Raw genomic sequence first — 26,422 nt, 5'->3', positions numbered from 1 at the left:
CACAGAGCTGTCTCGTGTGTTTGGGCGCGATCACACCGAGGCGGTGTTTGTGGATGGCTCATGTTCTCACTGCGAGAACATGACCATGACCACGTTGCGGTCGCGGCTTGCTTTCAACAGAGAGCAAGCCACCCCAGCTGCACCCCGCATTGCTCCTTCTTCCCACGGGATTGAGGACGATGCAGTTGGCGCTGGGGGCGATTTGGGGCCTGACTGGGGCGACAGCGGGTGCAGTTTCGCTGGGTAGCCATCACACTCTCCGATGCAGCGGCGAGCTCATCTGCTTCGGGCTCGGGAGGATAGACAGCCGGGCCGTGAGGCGAGCCGCTATCGCCGCGAGCGTAGATGGGGACCAGCGAGCGTGTCGGGGAACGGGAGGTTCGCGGGGGTCTACCCGGCGAAACTGCACCCGCTGCCGCCCCCAAATCGCCCCCAGCGCCAACCGCATCGTACAGGGGCGGAAGGGCATCTTGAAAAAGACGCGTCCTGAAAAGGACGTTCAACGCCGCTGTGTTTTGCTCTTTTAGAGAAATTACTCTTTTAATAGGAATTTACTCTTTTAAATACACAATGTGTGTGTGTCTGCGCTGTCGAAGCGCTCAGGGGCAACAATGCATGCCGTGCAATGCGAAGGAGAAAGCCGCTGTTGTGCGCCGTCAAGATCCAACAGCATGCAGATCGTCAGAGGAAAACAGGAACGTTAGTGGTGTGTAACTCGCAGCAAACTGCAGACAGACCATCGGCTCCGAAGAAATTTTCTGAATGAACTCCCGTATTTGCGCCGCTTAAATACCCGTATGTCCGGGAGCGGGACATGCAAATACCGGCTGCCAACTCTCATTGGCCTTTTTTCATAGATCAGAGGTGGATATCGGCGCTCAAGAGAGACCCCTAGTGTCGCTTCTCTGACACAACGTGGAGAGAGCGACAGAAGGGGAATCATTGTTTTGAGCAATGAAGGCTATACGATGCTTGAAACTGACAAAAAACTGAAGATTTCATTCAAAGGTATATACTACAGTCTTCAAAGACAAAGCACAACTGGCTCTAACAAGGACAGAAAGAGATGTGGAAGGCCACATGTACAACTAAACAAGAGGATAAGTACATCCGAGTCTCTAGTTTGAGAAATAGATGCCTTACATGTCCTCAGCTGACAGATTCAATGAATTCTACCTGCTCAACACCAGTTTCATGTACAACAGTATAGAGAAGACAGGGGTGCAGGCCTTATGGGAAGAATTGCAAAGAAAAGCCCCTTTTGAAACAGAAAAACAAAAAGAAAAGATTAGAGTGGGCAAAGAAACACAGACATTGGAAAATAGATAATTGGAAAAGAGTGTTATGGATCTTAACCCCAATGAGCTTTTGTGGGATCAGCTAGACTGTTAGATGTGTGAGAAGTGCCTGACAAGACAGCCACATCTATGATAAGTGCAGGAAGTGTGGGGTAAAATGTCACATGAGTATCTGGACAAACTGACAGCTAGAATGCCAAGGATCTGCTAAACTGTCATTACTGCACATGGATGATTTTTTTGATGAGAACTCTTTGAAGTAGTTTAAGAAGTTCTGATTTTTTTTTTTATTATTGTAATAGTAATTGTTCACATTATTTATGTCCTGACTATACATTGTGATCAGCTGAATGCCATTTTGGTGAACAAAAGTACCAATTTCTTTCCGTAACAGCAAAATCTGTACATCATTCCAAACTTTTGGCCACCTGTGTATATACTGTATATATATAATGTATATACAGTATATATATGTGACACTGTCTGTGAAAACCCAGCTAAAGTCATTTTTTTGTGATTCACTGTTATCTACATATAATCATCCTACATAATGTAAAGAACATTCTGTGAAAATATATCTATATCAACATAGAAACGAATGGGGGTACCACAAGAGATGATTGTAGCAACAATTACCAAGTCAATTCAGTGGAATGATTTGTATAACTTAATTAGTAAAATGAAATATCAGTAAGAAATGTCATTAATATATAAATTAATATATATATAACATTTCAGTAGAAAATCTCATTCTCTTACTGGGCTACTGTGCAACATTTGGAGTAAATTTGGAGTAAAAAAAAATAAAAAATACACGTTCAAGGGCTAGTTCACCCAAAAATGAACATTTTGTCATCGTTTACTCACCCTCAAGTTGTTCCAAATCTGTCTGAGTTTCTTCTGTTGAACACAAAATAATATATTTTGAAGAATGTTGGTAATCAAACAGTTAAAGGAAGACATTGACTGCCATAGTAGGAAAAAAAAAAAAACTATGGAAATCAATGGTTACCGTCAACAGTCTGGTTACCAATATTCTTCAAAATATATTGTTTGGTGTTCAACAGAAGAAAGAAACACATACAGATTTGGAACAACTTGAGGGTGAATAAATGATGACATCATTTTCATTTTTGGTCTCAAACTTTGTATACACAGAACCACACACTCTAAAATAGTCAGAGTAAAATATTTGATAATTTCAGGGATTCTATTCACAAAATTATGTACATTTTTGGTATTAAAAAGTATAAAATTAGTATAAAAAAAACAACAACAAAAAACAACAATTTGTTATGGTTTTAAATATCATAATTTGGGGCAATTCCACCGAGATTTATATCATACAAGCTGTTTAAACAATAAGATATTTTCTGTTCCTGCTCCACACTTCAAAGGCGTCATTTCTGATAGTTAATTCATCAACCTGACTCATCAGCATCCAGAAAACGAATTATTTTGATATGTAGCAGGACTAAAATGTCCTTAAAATAAGCTGATTATTATTGACAGAATGTTGAGCTACAAAACAAATAAGCTGTTCTTAAAATATCGGCGATGACACGAAAAAAAAACTAAACTAACACACCTTACATGTTCAGTACGAAAGGAACTTGTTAACACAGCCACTGGTGCCCCTTCAAAAAATAAAAGGTCCATGACACCCCTGTCTGTTAATTGCTTACAAAAAAAGCTGCTGCAACCCCAGGAACCTCCGGCTGGACCAGAATCTACATTATCCAAAATAAATCGGACAGGGGAGAACATCTACTCAGAAAGCAGCTGTGGTTAAACTGCTATCAGGGTGCCGAGGCACATGTGTCTGTGCCAGGTTAGCAGTGCGTGGAGGTTGTGCTATGTACAGTTAAAGTAAGCAGTGGTGATCTGTACTAGCCCACCAGTAAAGTTCAGGCATGTTTTTGATGTGCTCTTTATCTGTCTCACAGGCAAGCTTTTCTTAAATGACCTCATTATGTTCATGACAATATCAAGTGTGCCCAGGAGCCCCATGTTTTCTACTACAGATGATGTCGGCGCCTTGCTTATGCATAGTCACACACTTTCGCCTGCTGTGCATTACAGCCGATAAGAGAGCTGGGTCACAGCGCCTTGTGAACGCCAACACACAGCACCATGAGTGTATAATAATCTTTGCAATTTACATGTCCCTCATTTAATCTGCAGGGATTTGTTAATAAGATAGGATATGCCAAGTGCAGAAAGGTTGTAGGACTGTGTTAAACTTCAAACCTTTTGGGGAAAGTACAATTTTAAATTTGCATACATTCATGACTAAACACTAGCAGAGCAATTCTGTTTAATTAATGATGTATAATTCAGGAATGTAGTGGAAAATACAAAGTGCCATCGGCAATACATGTGAATATTCTTTCAAAAAACAAATTCATGCACTTTATACTAAACCAGATTTAATGTGCATTATGATCTGAGTAAAAGCATACAAAGTAAAACATCTAATTAACATGCATTTAATGGTACTCCACTAACTAAAGGGGTATGCAAAACAAAGTGTTTTATAACTAAATTTAAATCTAAAAGCTTAGCAGGCAACCAGCTACCAGTTTTCTAATTGCTTATTACATGCATTGCTATGGAAGTTATTTCCGTGACTGTTCTGCTCTATGAGAAGTGGATACAGAGCCTAGCTTATGATATTTGAGTTATTTAAATGCTCAAAAGGTGAAGGTAACCTCTAAGAGTTAAGACAATATCATATATTTTTTTAAATATATAATTTACATATTTTCTAGTGAAAAATTGGCTCCATTATTTCTGATGCAATTTACTGTGTAATGATTGTATTTGCAGCTAGGTTATTTCATGCCTAACATATATGCTCTTGACATATGCATATACAAAGAGATTGTCTAACAAACACAGAGTACAAGAGCTAATTACCAGGTGCAGCAGTCCAGGCAACAGCTCACCAAAAGCACATCAGTGATTGATGATAACTACCCCAAGCACTCATCCAATGATTAACCTCTCCACGACCTTATACAGGACCACAATCCAGGGGATTCTTAGGTATTGACAACATATTTGCTTAATTCGGGTAAGAAATCAACAAAAAAACTCTCACATAAGAATTTTATATCTGATATGATGAGTGAGAAGATCAAATGAATGTGATACAATATTGTAGGTCTTAATCACATCAGAGGCCCAGTCTATCTGTTTCTCTGTCTATCTGTCAGTCTATCTTTGACGACTTATTTGCTGATCTCATTGTTGAACCAGAACATTTACTAAAAGCAAAACATTATATTGTGTTGTATAACTGTATTCTTTTCTGTCCTTTATACAGGCAAAAGAATAAGATTGGCTTTAAAGCCAACATGAAACAGTAATCACAATGAATTTTACTTTCATAAAATGACATATTGTTAAAGGTAAGTTCACCAAAAAAATCGAAATTCTCTCATCATTTACATGTCTTTCTTCAGCAGAACGCAAGCAAATATTTTTAGAAGAATATCTCAGCTCTGTAGGTCCATACAATGCAAATTAATGGTGACCAGACATTTGAAGCTCCAAAAAAAATCACATAAAGGCACATATAAGTAATCCATAAGACTCCAGAGGTTTAATCGGTGTCTTTTAAAGCGAACAAGTTGGTTTGGGGTGAGAACAGACCAAACTATAACTCTTTTTTTTTTCAATGTACATCTTGCCATTGCAGTTTCAAATCATGATCATGATTTTAAGCTCGATTACACCTCCTAGTGCTTGACGCATGAACTGAATAGTAGATGGCGCTATAGGAAGTGTAACCGAGCTTGAAATCATGATCGTGCCTAGAGACTGCAATGGTAAGCTATACAGTGAAAAAAGAGTTACATTTTGATCTGTTTCACACACAAAACCAACTTCTTTCAGAAGACATTGATTACACCACTGGAGTCTGATGGATAATGTTTATGCTGACTTTATCTCCTTTTTGGAGCTTCAGAGGCCTGATCACCATTCACTTGCTTTTGACCTACAGAGCTGAGATATTCTTCTAAAAAATCTTTGTTTGTGTTCAGCTGAAGAAAGATAGTCATATACATCTTAGATGGCATTAGGGTGACCAGACGTCCCGAAAAATTCGGGACAGTCCCGAAATCCAAGCAGTTGTCCCGAATCCCGAATCCTGCCCTAATTGTCTCGAAAATTAGAACAAAGTCTCAAGAGCAGACTCTCGAGTAGTTATAGTGTGATAGAATATTAAAAATTGCTCATTGCCATCCTGCAGCCAGCTCCTGTCGGCTGCTCATTGCAACCATAGACAGTAAAAGAACGTAGAGAGCTGCAGTAGGCTACGTAGACTACGTAGGCGGCAAGGCGCGAATTTCATTCATTCATTCATTCAATCTTGAAATGGAGCCTCAGGCTGGTGTCCCGGGACCCGATGAACACGTAGCTAAAAAGAAAAAATGTCTCTGCAGGTATCGGGAGGACTGGGTAGGGAAATACCCCTGGATTACTGCAGTTTTACGTGATGCTAACAAAGCGTTTTGTAATGTATGTAGGAAGGAGTTTGGTATTTCGCACGGGGGGGAGTGTGACGTCAGGCTGCATGTTAGCAGCAAACTACATATAACTAACAACACAACTGTACAGACCAACACTTTGGTCTCATCCTTCTTTAGACGGTAGGATGATTCTATGTATAATAAAATAGCTGCTGCTGAGCTGACCTCTGTGTTCCACTGTGTAACCCACCAACAGTCATACAGATCACTTGACTGTGCTATAAAATTAACGCCAAAACTGTACTCCGACTCGGCTATAGCTAAACACATCTGCTGCGGTCGCACAAAAGCAGAAGCACTTGTCACAAACATACTGGCACCGCTCGCGTCTGACTTCTCCCAGAGCCTTGAGTCAAAGGACATGTATTTTTCTATTGCAACTGATGCCGCCAATAAAGGCAATGTGAAAACATTCCCCATCTCAGTAAGATTCTGGACCCCCAAGCAAGGTATCCAAAACAGGGTTCTGGATTTCTTTGAACAGACAGCCGAGAGCGCAGATGCTGTCACAGACACCTTACTGCAGAAGTTAGAAGAACAAAATCTCAGCATTCATAACGTATCGGCCTTCTCAGCTGACAATGCGGCTGTGAATTACGGCAGAAAGCACTCAATTTACCAAAATCTAAAACAACACAACAGCAAGATCCTGCCAGCAAACTGCCCAGCTCACATAATACATAATGCCGTAAAACGTGCCAGCAATGTGCTGAAAACAGATGTAGAGTCTATAGTGATTAAATCATTTAATCATTTTAGCTGTTCTGCCAAGAGAGTCGCAACCCTCAAAGAAATGTTTGAATTTGCTGACATGGACTACCTTACCTTGTTGCGCCACGTCCCGACACGCTGGTTGAGCCTGCTCCCTGCAATTGACAGACTAATCAACACCTGGCCAGCTGTGCAGAGCTACTTCTTGTCGCTGGGAGGCGAAGAGTGTCCCCGTGTCATCTGGGATGCTCTCCGGGGTAACGAGCATGGAGAGGAAGATGAATGCAGCGAGTTGCAGGTCACTCTCTTCTTTTTGCAAAATGTTCTAAAGATTTTCTCTGGTGCTGTGCTGAGTCTTGAGAGTGACAATCTCACCTCAGTTGAAGTCTACGCGCTGATGAACGGCCTCCGAACCAAACTCTCGAACCAAAAAAGATGCTTTCTTCGGAGCAAAAGTTGACCGTGTCTTCGCGTCCTCTGTTACATTTAGGGTTGACAGGCTCCGTGAAGAATTTATCAGCTTCTATGATACCGCGGAGCAATACCTGGAGAAATGGTTCAACTTCTCCGAAACTGGGCACCTGTTCAACCTCCAGTGTTTCAACCTAAAGGAAAGGCAAGACATAAGCTACCAGCAATTGACCACAGTTGTATCCGCCCTTCAAATGGATGAGGATCTTGACATGGATGAGCTCTACAACGAGAATTGTGCTCTGCAGGTTGTCTTGCCAAAACTGGCGATACACAGCCACCCTGTAGGTGAGCTTTGGGCACAAGCGCTAAAGCTGCTGTCCTTCGTCCTGAGCATTCCCGTGAGCAATGCTTACTCAGAGCGGGTGTTTTCCATCATGAAAGGTGCCTGGACTGATGTTAGAAACAGATGTTCAATTAACCTGGTCCGCAGCGAAATTAAAATAAAAATGAATTTACAAATGAGCTGTGGAGAATTCCACAAATTCATAATGGGAAAGCCAAAGCCGAGAGTGTTGGCAGCAGTGAAATCCTCTGCGAAATATGTCAGCGCCGCCGGGCCTCCAGCGCAACCCAATCTGAGGAGGTATAGCGTAGTGCATTTTCACCTTTGTTGTTTCTGTTATTCTATATGCACAAAGAAATACAACCTTTCTGTTCCCTTTTTATGTTATAGAGTAGATGAAGAGAGCGCAAGTTGCAGCCGTGAGGCCAGGGAAAGTGCACGTGCAGGCAGCTACGAGGAGGAGTGATTTGATTGGATGTTGCTGTTAAAGCGCAGTCATTGTGTTTGTTTCATAATGAGACTTGAGTTCATGATTTTAATGATTTTTAGGCATATTTGTAATTTCGGGTTTAGCCTACATGACAGTTCAGTTTTGGAATTAAAATAGTAGGCCTAAATAATTTTGGTGCGGAGTTTTGAAATGCATGCTCAAAAAAGTCACAAGGAGTGATTTGATTGGATGTTGCTGATGTTAACGCGCAGTGTTTGTTTTATTTGTTTCATGATGACACTTGAGTTCAATGGTTTTTTTATTTGTATTTCCGTGTTTACATGACAGACAGTCATTTCATTCAGAATTCCTCAATAAATAATTTTGCCCAGATTTTTGAAATTCATTAACCCCCCACCCCCGTTTTCATCCGTCCCGAATTTTACCAATTCTGATCTGGTCACCTTAGATGGCATGAGGGTGAGTAAATTATGAGAGAATTTGTATTTTTGGCAGAACTAACCCGTTAAAGTGGGTGTTCTATACCAGAATGGAACCAGGCCCAAATGCAAGTTTGAAGTCGATTGTGGAGGACTACTCCTGAAACACTGCTAGTACCCATTTTAAGGAGGCTTTTGGATCAGGACATGGAGGCTGAAATTAAAGTTTACCGAGAGAATCATGACAAATCCCAATAGTAATGCTACTTTTTAAAAGTTATTGTTATTTGCTATTATTGCAATAAACTTTATTCCATTAACATTAACAGATATTCAATTTCTGCAATAACTATTGGAAAGATTTGAGAAAAATTACCAAGAACTATAGACTAAAACAAATACAAAATAGCTACAGTATTTGGCTTTTGGTTAACTTAAACCAATATCCTGCATGGCCTAGGTTTGTAAGAGCCAAAAGGAAACACATATTATGAAAGTACATATGGTCAATCTTGATTTCATGATAACTTTAATGCAAATACCAAACAGTAAGGGAATGCCTTCCTCTGAGGCAGATATTTTATGACTAGAGTTTTCATCTCATGTGTGTACATCCTTTAACACACTTTTTTTAAATAGTATTTATTTCTCTGTTAAAAAGTTTAGTAATTAAAAAGTGCACCTTTAAATACAGAATGCTTAGATACTCTTTAAGTATTTGGGATCTGTAATCTGTATCAAGATTCAAGAACTATAAATAATATTATCAGTCAAAACAAATGCAAGCTACCACTAAAATGCACTAAATTACAATATTTTACAGCATTATGACAAAAATCATTCAGCAGCTAATAATTAGCAGTTTCACATATATTCTGATTAAGAAACCAGACTACCCACCAACACCTATAAGAGGTATCACTCTCACACCAGCAATCAGTCTATTTCACACCACATGTCATTAGACTACACCCACTACCAGGTCTAATACATAATTATGAATATATATGTATACGTATATATATATATATATATATATATATATAATGTAGCTTAAAGCTTGTTTGCAGATTAATTGCTTTAAGACATTTTTTTCCTCTTAAATCACCCGACTGAGATCTTTTATGTATTGTATCTGTTTTAGGATGGGAGCTACTTTTATGACAGGCTACGTTTGAAGATTAGTTTTGAGAAATATTTATGTTGCAAAGAGCTTGTGTGGTTTCTTGTGCATTGTGTTCCACAGCTAGTCTCTCAAGCTTGTTGTAGCAGTCGAGCAAGATCTCTGAAACAGAAAACGGGAAACTGTACAATTTAATAAAACTCATAATTGTTATTGTAATACAAATTTTGAATATTTTACAAGAAAAGCAAGGTATTAGAAAGCCAAAATGTCAAAAAAGACTTTCAAACCCAGTAACACTGATTTACAAATACCCTTTAGGAGGATGTAAATATGACAACCTTGGTTCTTGTTATAGGGATGACCAGCAAACCAGTATGGACATTTTTCACTGCTACAACAGCTTTACTGTTGCCAGTAACAACCATCCTACTTGAAAGTAGCACATCCAATGTTTTAGAGAATTGTTTTGTTGCCATATCTCTGTGTTGAGGGGCTAAATTACTTTTTCTCACCAATCTTTGGAGACCTCAGTGATTTTATGCATGACAGTAGCAACAAAGTTGTTTTTACTGTACAAATTGCATTTTGTTTTTATTTTGGTCTCCATTTCTGATGTTGATTCCATTGACCATAAAACAGATACAAATAAAAAGATTTAAAAAAAAAACTGCAGTGGATTCTGTTTACTACCATGCAGATCTGATATTGTCAGATACAAAAAAGTCATAAAGTAGAGGCATCAGAACAAACTTCTCTATACTCTTTGATTTCTATATATGCATCCAAACTGTACACCTTCAACACAATCAATATCACGATACTATTTTTTTATAAATATGTTTTAGAAACATTCCAAATCAATATAATATATAGTGAGTATAATCACCCTGTGGTAGTCTGTTTAACAGCAATAGGAAGTATCCAACCTGGTCTCATAGAATCAAATTACTATACCAAGATTTTTGCAAAATTATTTCTATGTGGCTTGTTGTACGTATTGCGGCAGTTTCCTGGTAAAACTAAAAAGCAATGTCAATACAGAGTCTGACTTGTGAATCAACCAAAGATCAAACTGACCATGTTACTACATAACCAGCCCACAAACAAACACAGCGCATCACAGTCTTTGTTTATGACGAGGCTTGAGACGTTGTGCTCGAACATCAATTATTAAGAACACTTACTCATGCTGTACATCCCGATACAGCTTCAAAAAAACCATCAACCTTAAAAATTTTATCTGTTTGATAAAAAATGTACCTTGCTTTTAGCACCTCTCAGTGGACATTTCAAATCGGAACTGCCGCAAAACGTGAAAGGAACCACATAATATAATTTTGCTAAAATGTTGGCAGTCAAGTAATTTTCATAAGATCTACATATAGTATCTACATTTATTTGAGGGTGGTATGATTGGGAAATATCAGATGTGAAGTCAGAGTGAAGCATTAGCAAATTGTTAAAAAAAAAACTTCCAAACAAAGACAAAGCAGGATCAGCCATTGTGTGTCGCTGTGCAAAACACGGACTGGCAGCCTGACTAGAATTGATACAAACAGTGAAGCATACCAGTGCTCTTATTCTAAAAATGTATTCACCTGGAATGCTACTTGTCCAATTAGAATAGAGGACCTAAACTAGCTGTTGTATAATTAAAATTATTATCTTAATATCATTAAGTAGCTCAGGAAATGTTGTGCTCTTTACTATTCTGCACCTTTGCTTAAAACAAACTCTTATTAAATGTTTGCCACCTTCTTACTTTTTATAGTTCTATTTGATACCCGTTGATTATATCGTGAACTGCAGGAGCAGTTGTGTGTGAAGAATAGCTTCATTTGCAAGTGAACAGGTAGGACTGCCTCGCCTCATTGTATGATATACTATAGTTGACAGTGGCATCTGAGTAAATACATCCGAAGCTGTAGTTAAAGTCGCCTCCTGCCTGCATGCAGTAACTGACAGAATAGTGACATGATACAAATGTGAGCCTTCATCACTCTGGGCATGCACATAAACACTTGCCACCCCTGAGCTGCACTTTGAATTGCTAATTTATTTACCACCAAAAAGCAAAGAGACGCTTTCGGAGAGGGAGAGTCGGCACTTTAGATGGCTTCCATCTCCAGACTTCCTACAATGTCATCAGTTCAGGTTGTTTTGCGGTGTCCTGCTGCTGGCGGGCGGAGTAAACTGTCTTCCATTTGCAGTGGCTTTGATAAGCCTCAGTGAGGCACAGTCGGGATGTGAGAGGAGAAATGATCAGTTAGAGATGCTGAAGCAAGGTGCGCTGCAAAGAGTCTTTGATTGACTTTCTGCCAGGGACAAACTGTGATTGGGCTGAACATTGATGGTTTACAGCACTGCTTGAAGGAAACCAGGGGAGTTTGATGAGGAGGGAAATAACTTTGGAGAGAAGAACTGAAGTGCCTTCGTTTTGGCTTAATGTGGACCATCCCCTGTCAGTGCAAACGTGGAAACACAAACCAAACCCCTGCTAGGATCTTAAATTTAGCTCTTTTCATCTTTCTCAGCTGTAATATCACACATATTTATTCTTTTATAAAAATATTGGTTTTAAGACAACATGCAACAGCATCTAAAAACCAATTAATGTGTTAAATTATTTATGAAATTCAGTAGGAATAATGTTGGGTTGGGACTAAAGATTGCATTGGCTTGCAAGGGATAAAACACGTTATGTGTGTAATTCTTTGACATATCCAACTTGTATGCAGTCAACTAATACAAGTAAGCAAGTTATATGTTGATTCCAAACAAAAGCATTAAAATGTGTCTTTGTAGTGCTATCAAAACATAAAAAGTATCCAGTCCAGCCTGACACGGCAACATTGGGTCAACCAATGGTGTGATTTTGGGGTAGGACCATCTGTTTGTACAAATAGAAGACAGATACGTTTTCTGGTATCTGTTTGAAAACAGTGACTAATTGCAATCCCATTTGCGTTTCTGTGCAGCCTTGGTTACAGTACGTCAGAATAGTCATTGTAGAGGTGGAGAAATGGACTCATATTTGCATGATACATAATAATAATAATACATTTATTTATTTTTGGAATATAACGCATTAATCACTCGTCCACAATAATATCAGTGGCATTGGTTAAGGAAGCAAATTACTTTTGATTCCATGTTGTATTTTAATCCAAAGCCAAAGGCACGTGTAGTATAAATGATTTCTCTGAATGCAGAAAGAGCAATCTGCAATTCTGTTCTTTCCTGCTTGTTTCGAAAACGTTAACATGTGCTGAAACAAGATTTTATAATTGATGTGATACCGATGTGTGTAAGCTTTGCAACAGATGGGTTCCACCAGGTCTGAAATAGATCAGATTAGCCAGAGAGCAGCCTCCTCCGAGATCTTTGTGTTCTGGCCAGAGCTCTGTCTGGGGATTTCTGCCTTGGCTAGTGGGGCTAACAGATGGGTTTGCTCATCTGATCCATGTGCATGCAGCTCTGGCTCGTATAATTCCATTAATCTTTTAAACAAGTTTGGTGAAAAATCAATTTCAGGCAATTCAATAACAAAATGGTTGGGTCAGGAAAATAAGATATGAAGTGGATGTTAATTTGCTGAAAGGCCTTTTGTACAGTACGTCAATAACAAACGGCATGAACTTCACCAATGAGCGAGCATGCTAGTGTGCTCAGCATTACGGGCTTTGGCTTTTTACATTTATGAACATCAAACTCCCCATCTATTCAACCAACTGGTTTCACCATATGGAACATTACAGGATTGTGTTTGAGAGTCTATCAAGATGAGATGTTCATCTCAGTTGTGAAGCACATCTCTCAGACTTGCTTTCTATTGTGGGTCCCTCTTGTGCTGTAGAACATGGAATGTTAATGCATAAATGACAAAACAAAATAGACCCTAAAGCCTGAAAGGACCGCAGTGAATGGAGAAATAAAGACTTGTGTGAAACATTGCATTTCACATCTACCTCTATTGCTAATTTGTAAGAACCAAACTGTTTAGAAAATAGTGTGTTCCAAAGAATGATGGTTGATGGAAGTTTCTCTTTTCATCGCATTGATTAAAGGCTTCCAGTGCATTTCGCCATTTTCTGCAGAAAACACTCCCTAATAGCCGGAAAGCACAGTAAAGCCATATAAATGTGCCATATAGGAAACATTATCCTGCACATCGGAAATCACATATACCAGTGGATAATATAGACTCTGAATAGACATAGAAGTGTCTCATTAGATCAAAGTAAAAATGTTGCGTCAACTTGTTACACCTAATTACTTTACTTTTTATCAACTTAAAATTTTTACTTTGAAGAGTATTAACTATCCATCACTTAGCCAGAGCAAAAAGTATTAAAATAAAGTTTTTAAGTTTAATGAAATCTCAAATTATACTTTGTCTCAATGTTTTGTCTTTGTATTAACTTAATTATTTTACTTTACATCTAACCAAATATCCAAACAAATACAATTTAAAATATCCATGTAATATAAATGTATTTACTTTCAGAATGTGTAATTTTATCATCTAAGAAAAATTACTTCAAGCATCAAACTTTTGACAATTTATTTTCTCATAAAACATTTCTACAATGTGTATAGTATTGTTTTAGTATCCATATACATAGACACATTGGATACAATGTAAATTCACCACAAGAATCAGTTATGGTTTCGAAGAGAAACATGTAATCTGAAGTTAAAACAAGTTTGGCCCAAAAACTGATTTAAAATGGGCAGTGTAAAACCAAACAATTAATAAAACACCTACCAAATTAGCCAATGGTAGAAAAAAATAAATAAATAAGTATTTTCACCTTCATGGTCATTGGGGTCATTTTACCCAAAAATGAAACTTCTCTCATAATTGTCATAAAATGTCTCTGAACCAAAATTAATTAAAGTTAAATACTTCAATAGCTTAAGGATAAGTAAACAACGTAAGAATTTTCATTTTTGGGTAAACTATTTAACTAACCCTAGATAAAACAAATCCGGTTTAGTAAACAGTAGTACAGTTACATTTGTATAAAAGGCTTTATACAGTCCAACATCTTCAAAGAAATTTACCATCAGCAGAACATTGTAGCTGGGTCAAAGGAAACAAATTTACTCCTGCAGCTTTGAAGAGAGGTTCTGCACCCTTCGGCTCATCTGCTTACTCTCTATGTCCATGATTATTTTCTGAAAGGCCTCAAAGGTATATTGAGTCCTTCAGGATATTTTAAGTTCAGTGCATAAATGAGTCCAAACATCATGGCACAGGCACATGCAACAGAGGGCAACTCCTTTAGTACTTCCACACCTTCAATGACAATGGAAGTGTCCAGTGCACGACTAAGAGAATCACTTTCGCGGATCACAAAAATTGCCATAGTGGTCTTTTCAAATTCTCTCTCCGCTTCCTCCCTCTGGTCAGCCTAAAAACATACAAGAACAGATAGTAATTGAGGGACTGTGGAAGAAAAAAAAAACACCCCTTCATCTGAAAATGTATTACAAAATTTTGTTAGCTGTCCTACTATGAATGTCAATGTAGAGCCCAAACGACTGTTGCTAACTTTCATTAAAATATCTTCTTTTGTGTTCAGTGTAAAAATAAAATGTGTACGGTTTATTACAAGAGTAGAGTAAGTGATGACAAAATTTTCATTTTTGGGTGAAGACGTACATTTACACTTTCTTTGGCTTTGAAAATGCTTTTAAACACTTGTACAATTAAACGCTCCATGTGTTGACCATTGTAGACAATCACAGACATATTTGTTGAGTACCACAATGGCCAATCAGAGGCATTTATCAATCTACTCAACAGTGTTCAAAATGCATTTTTGGGTGAACCAACCCCCTATTAAAGTAGTAATTCACAATCAAAAATCTGTCATCATTTAAATTTCTCTTGTCATTTCAAACCTGTATGAATTACTGTTCTCTGCAGAATTTTGAACAATGTTGGTAACAGAACAGCACAGCCCACATTTACTATGCAAGTGAATGGGGGCTCTTAACAAAATTTTTCAAAATATATTCTTTTGTGTTCTGTGGAAGAAAGTCACACAGGCTGATGTGTAAATGATAACACAATTACTTGAACTATTTTAAAGCGATATGTCACTACCAAATCAAAATTTCCCAACGTTTTACTCACCCTCAAGGCTTGAGAAGACCTTTGTTAAGACCACAGAGCAGTGTCGAGCAGTTTTTTAATCAATGGATGCACTATTTGAAGCTTCAAAAAGTCAACAATTCACTCCCATTGAAATACGAAGGATTATAACTTAGCCTGTTTTGTTCAAGAATATACAGGTGCATCTCAATAAATTAGAATGTAGTGAAAAATAAAAACATTTCTTGTAAGTTATTTCAAAAAGTGAAACTTTCATATATTTTAGATTCATTGCATGTAAAGTATAACATTTAAAAAGTTTTTTTGTTTTAATTTAGATGATTAGAACTTTGCTGATGAAAGTCAAAAATCAGTATCTCAAAACATTAGAATATTTACATTTGAGTTTCAATTAATGACCATCCCTACAGTATAAATTCCAGGTATCTCTTGTTCTTTGAAACAACAATAATGGAGAAGACTGCTGACTTTGCAATGATCCAGAAGTCGAACACTGACACCCTCCACAAAGAGGGTAAGTCACAGTGGGTCATTACTGAAAGGTGTGGCCATTTACAGAATGCTGTATCAAAGCATATTAAAAGCAAAGTTGACTGGAAGGAAGAATTTAAATAGGAAAAGGTGCACAAGCAACAGGGATGACTTCAAGCTTGAGAATACTATCAAGCAAAGCTGATTCAAACACTTGTGAGAGCTTCACAAGGAGTAGACTGAAGCTGGAGTCAGTGTATCAAGAGTCACCACGCTCAGACGTCTTCAGGAAAAGGGCTATCAAGCCACTTCTGAACCAGAGACAACGTCAGAAGCGTCTTACCTGGGCTGTGGAGAAAAAGAAGTGGACTGTTGCTCAGTGGTCCAAAGTCCTCTTTTCAGATAAAAGTACATTTTGCATTTAATTTGGAAATCAAGGTCCCAGAGTCTGGAGGAAGAGTGGAGAGGCACAGAATCCATGTTGCTTGAAGTCGAGTGTGAAATTTCACACCACTGTGTTTTCTGAAGTCCACTGTCAATGCAGCTGTCTACCAGGACATTTTAGAGCACTTCATGCTTCCTTCTGCTAACAAGCTTTTTGGAGATGCTGATTTCATTTTCCGGCAGAACTTGGCACCTGCCAACACTGCCAAAGGTACCAAAAGCTGGTTCAATGACCATGGTGTTACTGTGCTTGATTGGCCAGCAAACTCACCTGACCTGAACCCCATAGAGAATCTATGGTGTATTGTCAAGAGAAAGATGAGACACCAGACCCAACAATGCAGATGACCTGAAGGCCGCTATCAAAGCAACCTGGGCTTCCATACACCTCAGCAGTGCCACAAATCACCTCCATGCCATGCTGAATTGAGGCAGTAATTAAAGCAAAAGGAGCCCCTACCAAGTATTGAGTACATATACAGCAAATTAACATACTTTCCAGAAGGCCAACAATTCACTAAAAATGTTTTTTTTTTAATTGGTTTTATGAAGTATTCTAATTTGTTGAGATAGTGAATTGGTGGGTTTTTGTTAAATGTGAGCCTAAGTCATAACACTTAAAAGAACCACTTAAACTACATCAGTCTTTGTGCACTGAATTTATTTAATACACGCGTTTCACAATCTGAGTTGAATTACTGAAATAAATGAACTTTTCCACGACATCCTAATTTATTGAGATGCACCTGTAACCATATTCAGTTATGATGCCTTGAGGGTGAGTAAAACATGGGGAAATATTGACTTGGTAGTGAAATATAACTTTAAGGCAAAAATGGTTGGAGAAAATTTCAGTAGTTTGCATTGTCTACATTACCTGGTATTCTTTGATCAGACAGCTTGCATCTTCACCAAGGTACATGATCAGGCACTTCAGCAGGCACTCTCTTCTGATGTCTATGTCCAGACTCAACAAAATGTTCAAGATGTATTGTTTTTATTAGACCAAAACACTACTAAATTGATTGCCACAAGCAATTTTGTTCGCATGCAACCAATACCTGATCCATAACTTTAATAGTATCCTTAGTTTTTTCACGGAGGACACCACCTTTGCTCCTAATAACCTGGAGAAGCTGAGAGCTCTGTCTGACCAAAGAGGCCATAAATCTCGATTGTAAAGGGAAGGTCGTGATGCGAAACAAATTCGGCATTAATCTGTAAGAAAGAGAAACAGAAAATAGACTTCTGAAAAATAAAAATTATTCTTTGAGAACTAGTTGTAAAAATACATAGACACACAAAGCATTAAACAATCTCCTATGTAGGCTACATCGCTCGTACATCTCTGCTTTGAGTGCAGATTTCAGTGCTCTGAACAAAACTCCCGCGATTCAGCGATGACTAATCTGAACGCCTTCTGATTATTAGACATTGCATTCATAAACTCAAAAGAATCGCGTGTGTTTGTTCTAATGCGCAACGCGATTAGCTACCGTATAAGAGACGCCTTTTGAGAAGTCTCAACCCGCCAAAGTGGCTAGTGGGAGTGACTGTGTTACACGCCACAGCTGAAACCCACCCACGAATGGTGGGTGTTAATGTCAAGCCCTGATGTATAATGTTAATAATACACCCAAACGTATGTTTAAAATTACTTACCAATTTTCTTGATTCCCGTTTTCCCACGTCGAGTTCATCCATGCGGTGTAACAAGATGGCGGAAAGCTGGAACGTCCTCACGAACGACCACGGATGACGTTAGAAGTCACGTGACAATGGAAACCAATATTTTTACTTCAATTTAAAGAAATGTATTTACTTTACACTAACAAGACTTACTTTTAATTTAAATCAACCCAATCCTTTTACGTAACACTGATGGCTAGACAGAAAATTAAATGTTTTGAGTTACATCAAGTATAAAAACGTCTTTAGAGTAATGACATGCCTTGTGCACTTTTTTCAGTGTGGGTGCATCTGAGGTACCCAGTGATTAAGTAAAATTCAACATTAAAGACACTCTGACAGGCTTTAAAGCATTTGAAGCAACTCCAGGCATGGTTTGAGAATCTACAGAGAATGTAACATGATCAGCCCTCCACACACTCCATAATCTCCATGGCTCTCCACGCTAAAGCTGATAAATTGTATTAGATTAAGCTTTAATACACATGGCTAGGACCGAGCCAGTCTCTGAAGTTTGGGCACATCTCTTTTCCCTCAGACAGAATGTCTGAGGTGACATAAAGAATTTAATGGGAACTCAGATGGGAACACACCAATCAGGTAGAGGTATTACAGGCTTGTATTGATCCTGCACTTTACCTCATAGTGCGCCAACTCCACGTCCATTTTATTTATGTTTTTATAATTTTATTAAAACTTGGTGTTTATACTCTTAAAAACAAATAATTGATAAACAATGCAAACAGGGCTGAATACAATTTAGCAATGAAATTGATAATGGCGAACTTCATTGGTTTTTGCACTTTGAGTCTCATCACCAGAGTGAAATTAGTTTATTTACACATGGTAAAAAGTGGTAACCAACTATTTGTCTACTGTAAAGGAGCTACCTGATCGACCCTTATATTTAAAATGTAAAAACCCAAAACAAAATTTAGGTTTAAAATGGTTGGTGCAACCTAATGTAGTTAGGTTGAATTAGACATGTTAAAAAATATTTTTGACTTGAATCAAACAGGTTAATTTAGATGTTTCTTTTTTGGGTCAGCTATTCCTTTAAATCTATGGATGAAAGAATACTATTGCTATTCAATGTTTTTGAGTAACTACATTCTGAGCTACAAAAGAGCAAGTTTGTTTGCAAAGATTTGTAACGATTCAACAAGCATAGTGTACTCTTTTTTAATGAAGCACAAAAGGTACAAGGGAAGCCACAACATTCATGTAGACTCTTGCAAGAGCCTCAACATCCACTAACAGGTAAGTTGATGGAATTCAAAGCAGGTTCTAGTCTAGCGCGGAGTCAGTCGAGACACTGCTTAACATTCAAATCATGAGGCTTCTGGCTAGTTTTAAAAAAGAAATGTCAAGTCATTATAGATTGCAATTTTTGCCTGAGTAAAATGAATACATGAAATCTTTATTACCCACCAGACACAGAGGAGGGGTGAAGCAAAAGCTTTGGAATAACACTGATTCTATTCTCTCCTGCCTTCCCTGGGCACATCAGAGAAAGTTTTCCTTTTTTTTCCACCCTGTGCTTCTTTGACAAGTTATCGGGCCTGTCATGTCAGGGTCAGTCTCTAATCACAAAAGGGCTTGATCAAAGTACCAGGAGTGAAGAAGGGAACACAGAGCCTAATATCTCAGAGGGCAGGAATTAATACCACTCCCCTGTCAGCCAAGATCCTCAGCCCACCCTCTCCAACCCCTTCCAGCCTCTGCACTGCCTCTCACCAGGTCTGACGGCTCTTGCACCTGTTGTAATGAGGAAGATAAAGTATATAAGGAGAATCCCAAATACAGTATAAACTCTCGGCAGATAGATGATAGAGCAGATAACAGATAGAGGCTAGCCTGTCCTCTGTATGTCTCTTAAGGAAACTGATTAAAAAGGTTATGAAGTTCCTCTAAATCCCTACATCAATATGTTACAGAGCAAACTCTTTTATCTTGTCTTGTAAGTTCGGGAATAGGGAACATTATCATTGTTGAGAAAGCTTCGTGGAAATCAGCCAACAGTCAACTATGGTAATTTTCTGTAAAGGACTAGAAAAGAATGGACAAATAAAACTAAACCTTGCCATGTCAGCAGCAAAAACAACATGACAGAAAGTTTGGGTAACAAAATACATACATATTAAAAAAAATTCTGGACTCTGAATTTTCTCTTGATATATAACAGAAGATACAGATTCTGTAATTTTTTAGTATGACATTTTTGTTAAACTTTCTTGAGGTGATGGATTATTTTTCATTTATTATTATAATTATGTTCATATTTACAACTGTATTTATTTTCTTATTTATATTGGTATTTTTCCACCTGTTGTCGTAGATAGATTTTTAAGCGACTGCAAAAGAGGCTGGTAGAAGAAGTTGGAGGGAATAACAGTTATGGATTAAGGGAGGTGATTATATTAAAATGTTTTTGACCACATAAAAGTTTTTATTATATTTTCGTTTAGTTAATATTTTTGGTGATATTCCCTGTATGAGCTCTTTTTGTTCATACAATGCAAGATAAGGGGTGCCATTAGCTGGTCCAAAAGGCATATTTAGCCAGCATAAAAGTAATCCACATTGACTCTAGTCTATAAATTATTGTCTTCTGAAGAAAATGTATTGGTTTGTGTAAAAAAATAAAGTGATAATTAAAATGTTATTTGCTTGAAAAAATGTCTTCCTGCCAGCAGTTGACGCATCACTGAAGTAAGCGCAATGGTGCATTTGTATACAACAGAGGAACAAACATCATGTAAGAGTTAGGTAATTTCAAACAGAAATACAGCATTGGGCAGAAGCAAAGATCTAAAGTTATAAACATTTTAATTATCGATTTGTTTCTTACACCAACCTTTCGGTTTGCTTCAAAAGACATTAATTGATCGACTGGAGTTGCGTGGATTACTTTTATGCTGCCTAAATATGCCTTTTGGACTGTTAAATGGCTAGCAGTATAATGGCACCCATTATCTTGCATTGTATGGACAAAAAAAGCTGAAATGTGCTTCTAAAAATCTGGGATGGCTTAAAGGTGAGTCAATCATGCATGTCACAAGAAATATGCCTGATTTTCAACAAGGACACAGTTAATGCACAAAAGAATGCAAGTCCATATTTTTATTCTTCTAATTCATTGCATATAGTCCATTTACACTACCAAATTCTTATGAATGTGCTGTCTCTGTTTATATCACTGGTACTTGATAGGAAATGGACTGTATTATAAGAACTCAGAGAAGAACTCAGAATAAAATTTCACTTGACCCAGCCCATTAATACTTTGATTTAGACTGCACACGCTTGCTCAAAAATACCTAAACTTCATGGCTATGCTCACTGACTTTGTGCTTATGAATTATGGCATAGCGCTGCACTTAGCCCTACGGCTCTTAAAACAGGGCCCTTCATCTGAAAGTTCAAATAGTTCTGGTTCTTGACCTGTGTACCCTGATAACACACGTTCATCACCCAGACATCTACTATAATTGATGTGTGTGTTTACATCTGGAAGATATATTTTTTAGTTTGTTTGCTCATCTGCAATACGGCTATAAGATGTTTCTTCTTGGATGTCAATCAGACATTCAGCAGATGTCTTTGAGATGTTTTTGATTTAGAATGTTTGGGTGGAGGATACATTGGATACATTGAAGTGGTGGCGGCGTAGTGGGCTAAAGCACATAACTGTTAATTAGAAGGTCGCTGGCTTGACCCCACAGCCACCATCCGCACAGCCACCACCATTGTGTTCTTGAGCAAGGCACATAACTCCAGGTTGCTCCGGGGGAATTCTCACTGTAATATAGGCTCTGTAGGTTGCTTTGGATAAAAGGGTCTACCAAATGCATACATGTAAAATGTAAATGATCTTTGTAAGATGTTCAGGAGATGTTTATTAAAATGTGATGCTTTCCAGATGAAAAGATCTAAAAAAAACATCTCAGAGACATACGTGTGCTATCTGGGTAGCGTCTGCAATTATTTTTAATAGAAGTTGAAATCAGACAAATCATCATTGTGGTGCAAATTTGTTGTTCAAGAAACTGAGATGTGATCACATCTCACACCTCAATGACTAATGAGAAACATATTGTTTAGTCATTTCAAACCACTTTAATGTTTGTTTGTGTCACGACCGCCAGTGAAGATTCCTCAATCGGCCCCCAGCTGTCTCCCTCGCCTGAGTATTAACATTGGACTACAATTCCCAGTGCCCACATACCTGGTCTGATTACCACCCACCTGTTCCACATTACTTAGACTATTTAAGCCCTGTATGTTTGTTCACTCTTTGCGAAGTCTTGTTTGCCCTGGCTACATTTCTGAGTGTTTATTCATTCATTCCCTGTATTATCCTACCCGTGTTTGACCTTGCCTTGTATTACCTCTTATGATCATTTACTGCCTACCTATTACTGACTTTGCCTGGACTAATTCTATTGATGTTTACTGCATGCTCCGATCTCCTGCCTGTTTACCTCGTCTCTGCTCTACCTCTGTTGTTGATTGCCCTGATTATTCAACCTTTGCCCGTCTGTACATGGAACTTGTTGTATTGAATAAACTGCATATGGATCCCTCTCAACCTGAGTCTGCATTACAGAAACCTTCGCCACCTACCGATCCAGCGGTTCTCATGCATACAGTATGTCCAACGAACTCTCTGCCCAAGCAAACCTACTGGCATCTCACCAACAACAACTAGGTTGACTCACTTCGCTAACGGATGAGTTGGTGAGATCTGTTCAGAGTCTCCATCAGCCCGCACCAACATCCGTTTGTCAGTGCCTCAAGCGAGTCAGGTACCCATCTTAATACCTCACAGTACTGTGATTGCCAATCCTCGTCTAGTCTTTCTAGGAAAATTTGACGGCACTCCAACCAAATGCCAGGGCTTCCTCGTTCAATGCTCTATGTAACTGAATCAACAACCCTCATTTTACCCTTCTGATGAAAGTAAAATCTCACTGGTGTGCTCTCACGGGAAAGGCTCCAGATTGGACAACAGCTGTCTGGGCCAATCAAGGGTTACGCGGAACCACTTTCAGTGACTAAAAGAGGTTTTTGAGCACTCTGAGGGAGGAAGGAGTGCTGGGGAAGGCAGAATCCTGGATCAATTAATTAACCTCGCTATTTGCATTGACAATCTCATTCGCTGTGCCATTGATCTGTTACCTGATACCTCTCCACCTAGAGGCAGAATCTTTCCCCTGTCAGAACCTGAGGCGAAAGCAATGAAGTTGCACATTGAAGAGGAACTGGCCAAAGGATTCATTCGTCCATCCACTTCACCGGCAGCAGCCGGCTTCTTCTTTGTGGGTAAGAAGGATGGGGGTCTTCATCCTTGTATTGACTATCGCGGTCTTAATGATATAATGGTCAAATTCAGATATCCATTACCCCTGGTCCTTGCAGCTTTGGAAAAACTAAGATCTGCTAAATTCTACACCAAGCTGGATCTGCGCTGCGCTTACTACCTCATTCACATTCGAGAGGGGGATGAATGGAAAACAGACTTTTCCACCAACAGCGGGCATTATGAATATCTCATTATGCCTTTCAGCATGTCCAATAGTCCATCTGTATTCCAATCCTTCATAAATTATGTATTCGGGTACATGTTAAACCAGTGCCTAATTGTGTATATTGATGGTATCTTGATTTAATCAGAAACACTGGAGGAACACATCAAACCGTTCCAGGCAGTTATAAAGCATCTCATGGAACACCAACTGTATGCCAAAGCAGAGAAGTGTGAATTCCACCAAACATCAATCTCCTTCCTCGGTTATATCATTTGTCCAGAAGGGGTGTCTATGGACGAGGGCAAGCTACGGGCAGTTCTAAATTGGCCTCAACCCGCTACTTTAAAGGAACTCCAACGATTCTTAGGATTTGTTGACTTCTACCGAAGATTTATCAGAAACTTCAGCACTGTCGCTGCCCCACCCTCTGCCATGGTAAGGGGAGGAAACACTAAGCTTCACTTGACTACGGACGCCATTCAAGCCTTCAATGAACTTAAGAGTCGTTTTACCTCTGCTTCCATTCTGCATCAACCTGACCCCAACGCACCTTTTGTGGTAGAAGTTGATGCATCTTATACCGGTATTGGCAACATCCTCTCCCAACGCCAAGGTAATCCCCTTACATTTTTTCCATGCGCTTACTACTCACGCAAATTTTCCTCTGCTGAGCAGAATTACGATGTGGGGATTCGTGAACAGCATTTGTAGAATGGCGACACTTTCTGGCCATTAGTGGGTGTGGCTTTCAACCTGGGACCTTCGCTTACCCTGCAAGAAACTCAGTCCCAGGTATGTTGGTCCTTTCAAAATTCTGAGACAAATTAATCCTGTGTCATATCGCCTCCCGTTACCTGCTATTTATCTAATTTCTCCCACTTTCCATGTCTCACTGCTGAAACCTGCCGGTGGTCCGAGGGTGGAAGAGGAAGGCGGTGACGCGATCCACGATCATGGATGGTGAGGAGGCATTTCTGGTGCGAGATCTACTAGATTCCAGACGTCAGGGGAGCCAGATCCTGGATGATGCCTGGACTACTGCTATTGATGTTTACTGCCTGCCCCGATCTCCTGCCTGTTTACCTCATCTCTGCTCTACCTCAGATACTGTTGATTGCCCTGATTATTCGACATTTGCCTGTCTGTCACTGAACTTGTTGTATTGAATAAACCGCATATGGATCCCTCTCAACCTGATTCTTCGTTACAGTTTGTAGCATCATCTATGACTACAGAATAATTTCACAGCATAATTTTTTTATTTAAGCAATGTGCCATGTTCAACGCATTCGTGGCTTAATGTTGATTACCACATAAATGTATTTAGACTCCTGCCTCTTTTTCTTTGAAAAAAGCAAATATTGAGGTTACAGTGGAAGTAAGTGGGAACAATAAAAGTTAATGGGTCCAATTTTTGGAGGGTTTAAAACCAGAAATGTGAAGCTTCTAATTTTATAAAAGCACCTACATTAATTCTTCTATTAAAACGAATGTATTATTTGAGCTGTAAAGTTGTTTAAATTATCCTTTTTACAGTCATTTTAGGAATTTAGTGTTTGTTGACATTACATCATCATGGCAACGAAGTTGTAAAATTGGTTATAACTTTACACAGAAAAGGTTAGTAAGTGATTTTATAATGCTAAAATCATGTTAGCACACATATTGTTTAAGTCTTCTGGCTAAACTTTTGAAACGGTGAGTATTTTTAACGTCCAAAAATTGGTCCCCATTCACTTCCATTGTAAGTGTTTCACTGGAATTCAGATTTTTACTTTACAAAAAAAAAAAAGAAAAAAAGGAGGGCTGATTCGAAATACATTTTTGTGGCAATCAATATTATGTTACAAATGCTGTTGATTGAGCTTAACTTTATTGAACCTGGAACATTCCTTTTAAGTTAAAGTGAAGAGTTTATCCTGCCAATATTGAGGTCTTATTAGGAAGGCATACCAAGAAACGAGAACCACTAGAGGACGGGGGTGGAGGGGAGCTTACATGTACTTCCTCCAGTGAAACAGCACAAATTTGACCAAATGTAGAAAGCATGAAATAAACGTCATGTCTACAGAATCTGATGGTTGAATGCAATATGAGGCTTTGTACCCTAATGATGGTCAGGTTACTGGATTCTTGTGATTGTACATGCCACCACTGTCAACAAGATCCTTGACTCTTTTCGTTTGCCACTCCAGTGAACAGGCACACTTCTCTGTGAGAAATGAAATCCAGGGTAATTGCATGTTCATGCCACAGAAAACGCAGACTACCAAATAGAGTGAGTTTCCTTTTCACCAAATTATCTGCTAACAGACTGCTTCCAGCTTGCTCATTTACGTATCTTCTAGAAATACTTTTCTACACTTGAATGTACAGAGAGAGTTCTCTCTTTTTCAATACCTCCTTCTCTTTCTCTTTTTCAGTCTTTTGACAAGGTGATCTCATTAGTATTCTTAGACATTTGTACATGACATTTAACGTCTGGTTACGTATGTAACCTCCGTTCCCCGAGGGAGGGAACGACACGTTGTGTCGGAGAAGCGACACTAGGGGTCTCTCTTGAGCGCCGATATTCACCTCTGACCTATTGAAAAGGGCCAATGAGAAGTTGGCAGTCAGTATTTGCATACCCGCCCCGGACATACGGGTATTTAAGCCGGGCAAATACGGGAGTTCATTCAGGATTTTTCTGAGGAGCCGAAATGGTCTGGCCACAACAGTGGCTCGGTTCAGTAACATGGCGGAGGAAAGACACAACGTGTCGTTCCTCCCTCGGGAACGGAGGTTACATACGTAACCAGACGTTCCCTTCTGTCGCTCTCTCCACGCTGTGTCGGAGAAGTGACACTAGGGGACCCATTCC

At 38.8% G+C, this 26,422-nt stretch overlaps 1 protein-coding gene and 1 long non-coding RNA gene across 2 annotated transcripts in view; both read right to left on the bottom strand.

The window, feature by feature from the left end:
- LOC127655046 (acid-sensing ion channel 4-A) overlaps window positions 1-26,422 on the bottom strand; it is a 162,144-nt gene that overhangs the window by 100,518 nt on the left and 35,204 nt on the right. The window lies entirely within an intron of this gene.
- LOC127655047 (uncharacterized) lies at window positions 13,960-18,078 on the bottom strand. Its single transcript, XR_007972012.1, has 3 exons — window positions 18,002-18,078; window positions 17,217-17,557; window positions 13,960-14,717 (listed from the first exon to the last, which is right to left on the bottom strand). It is a non-coding gene; the product is annotated as an uncharacterized LOC127655047 (long non-coding RNA).

This window comes from Xyrauchen texanus, chromosome 14 (assembly GCF_025860055.1).
Source record: "Xyrauchen texanus isolate HMW12.3.18 chromosome 14, RBS_HiC_50CHRs, whole genome shotgun sequence".
In the NCBI taxonomy this organism is placed as follows: domain Eukaryota; kingdom Metazoa; phylum Chordata; class Actinopteri; order Cypriniformes; family Catostomidae; genus Xyrauchen; species Xyrauchen texanus.
Note: the sequence above shows the minus strand (reverse complement) of the source record. Positions and strands in the feature narration are given on the sequence as shown.